This window comes from Fusarium graminearum, chromosome 4 (genome assembly GCF_000240135.3).
Source record: "Fusarium graminearum PH-1 chromosome 4, whole genome shotgun sequence".
In the NCBI taxonomy this organism is placed as follows: domain Eukaryota; kingdom Fungi; phylum Ascomycota; class Sordariomycetes; order Hypocreales; family Nectriaceae; genus Fusarium; species Fusarium graminearum.
This window is the reverse complement of record NC_026477.1, coordinates 8,029,582-8,032,081: the sequence shown is the minus strand read 5'-3', so window position 1 is coordinate 8,032,081 and position 2,500 is coordinate 8,029,582. Positions and strand designations below refer to the sequence as shown.

The following is a 2,500-nucleotide window of genomic DNA, read 5'->3' as shown; positions in this document are numbered from 1 at the left end:
ATAATGAGCCATTCGCAGTTTCGCTGTATAATTGCTTATACTTAGACATGCATGGCTTAATCTTTGAGACAAGCATATGACTACTGGCAGAATCAACCAGGTAACTATCGTGTGCCGGGGTTGGCCACCAGCGCTAGAAGCGCCGGAGAGATTTAAGTTACTGGTGGCGAGACAGAGCTCGCGCCGTTCACAGCGGATCTGGCAGGGCCAGAAACGCCGAGGCGGCAATCCGCTTTCCCCCTCTAGATTCCCCAGGGCTTCCTTCCGCCGCACCGAACCCGCTGTGGGAGGTGTGGCTTGGGGGCCCCAGGAGGAGGACCTAGCACGCTGCTTCTACCATTCCGGTGTCCGTAGCGAGTGGTTGCCTCCCGATGCTCAGTTTCAGGCGTAGCCAGCGGCCAGCCATCCACAGAACCCAACTGCTGGCAGACCAGGCCGAAGCCCAGCTGCCGTAACGCAGGCATCCCCAGTACGCGGTCAGTGAAGCCGTTTCGTGGGGGTCGACTAGCCACTATGCTGAAGCGCTGCGGGACCATGGGTCGCCAAACCAGTGAATCAGCACGCAGTGGAAGTCTGCAAGATCAGGTACTGGAAGGGTGCGCCGCAGCTTTGTCCGACCCTTTCGGGCCGGGCTGCTTTGCTCCCCTCTCATATACCCTCCGAGGGTGTTTTTGTGGGTCGCACGCCAGACCGGGCTCGTGGGTCACTTTTTATTTTCCGCAAAATTCTTAACTATGGGAAATTTTAAAAATCGACTCACGGCCACCAAACCACAAAACCATTTCGCACGCATTTTTTTCAAAGTCTGCATGCGGATAGAGCAGGCTTTCGCGAGCATAATGATGGTCATCACACTTTCTACAGACGCCTGCGGCAGGCGCTGGCCCCGATCGAAGTTGAATGTGTAGGGTAGTCAGCTTTTCGGCCTACCCTAGACCTACCCTGTACCCCCCGACTCGCAGGCGAATTCCTCGGCGACGGTGAGGGCTACGGAGAAGAGGGCTGCAGCGTTGGAAAGCCTGCGTTTTACTCTACCTTTCAGTGTGTGCAGGGGTCCGCAGCGCTCAGGGTAAGTGCGCTTTTTTCAATTTCCTACCTTTTTCCCCAGCTTCCACCCGACCTCTCACTCACACTTTTACCCATCAACCTGAAAAAGTAAACTCAACATACCTGCTCACGCACATTACCACCTAAATCCAGCCTACCCTGTAGTAAAACTGACTAAGCAAGTAAAAGCTACCTACCCTGTAGCTGACCTAAATAGCCAGGCCTGCCCTTAGCCTGCCTCGGTCAACCTGAGCTCCCGCCGCCGCTGTGTCAGACCTGCCTACCCTGTAGTAAAAGCTGCCTACCCTGCAGCAGAGCAAAAGGAACCCGCCCAGCAGCCGGACCGAGCCAGAGCCAGGCCAGCATACCTACCCTCCCGAAAACTCCCCCCTGGAAAAGGACCACCTATTCCCTAGGCCTCCTAACTGAAAGCCTACCCTGAAGCGTCCCCTGGACCCTCCCCGGGCCGGTGGTGTCCTCTCACATACCCTCCGGGCCTGTTTTTGACCGCCGCACGCCAGACCTGCCTCGCGGGTCACTTTCTGTTTTCCGCAAAATTCTTAACTATGGGAAATTTTAAAAATCGACTCACGGGCAAAAAGCTGCCGAACCGTGCTACAGAGGCCCTCGGGGTGCTGCCGTACAGGTAGAGCTGCCTCCGCCGACCACGGTGGTAGTCTCCTTAACCCCGTAGCAGCTCTGTGGAAGGCGCCAGAGGTCCCTGCAAAGTTGCCTACCCGGGAGCCGATCCGGCCACCAATTTCACCAAGTCAGACCTGCTTACGCTGTATCCAGAGATAGCTACCCTACACTTGAAGCTGCCTAACCTATAGCTACTTAAATCACTGCCGCTGCGACCAAGCATACTACCCAGCCGCCGTCACGACCAAGTCCAAGCTGCCTAACCTATAGCCGCCCAGATAACCGCTGCCGCGACCAACTCATTCCTGCCTACCCTGTAGCACCCCCAGCCAGCTACAGCGGACAGGACTGCTCCCACCACGACCAAGTCCAAGCTGCCTACCCTGCAGCAGCCACCGAGAAGCAGCAGCACCAGAGTGAAAGACGAACCCGACTTGGATTCTACCAAGTCAGACCTGCCTACCCTGAAGCGCAACCCTTCCAGACGAATAAATCGCCTTGGAGCCCACACACTGCTCCCCCTACCACGCCCTCGCCCTGCGAGAGTCATCGTTGGGGAAATCGAGGCGAAGGACGGCTTACCCTCAGCAGATCGTAACAACAAGGCTACTCTACTGCTTACAGGACCGTTTCGCACAGCTAAGTCGTCTGCAAAGGATTTGACCCCGCTCGTGTTGAAATTACAATACGCGAAATACCACGACGCGCTTCGAGCGCCGTGGAGGAATCGCCTGCTAAGACGCTAAGTCGAGGCCTATTTCTGTCCATCTATACGTGCGGGTGGTATCACCGCGTTCTGGCATGGATTCTG

At 56.4% G+C, this 2,500-nt stretch overlaps 1 non-coding gene across 1 annotated transcript in view; it reads right to left on the bottom strand.

Moving 5' to 3' along the window:
- The window catches only part of FGSG_20074, a 1,795-nt gene extending 1,693 nt beyond the window's left edge, over positions 1-102 (bottom strand). Inside the window, exon 1 of the ribosomal RNA XR_893062.1 lies at positions 1-102. This exon is cut by the window's left edge and continues 1,693 nt beyond it. This is a non-coding gene — a ribosomal RNA (18S ribosomal RNA).
- Between the last annotated feature and the right edge of the window lie 2,398 nt (positions 103-2,500).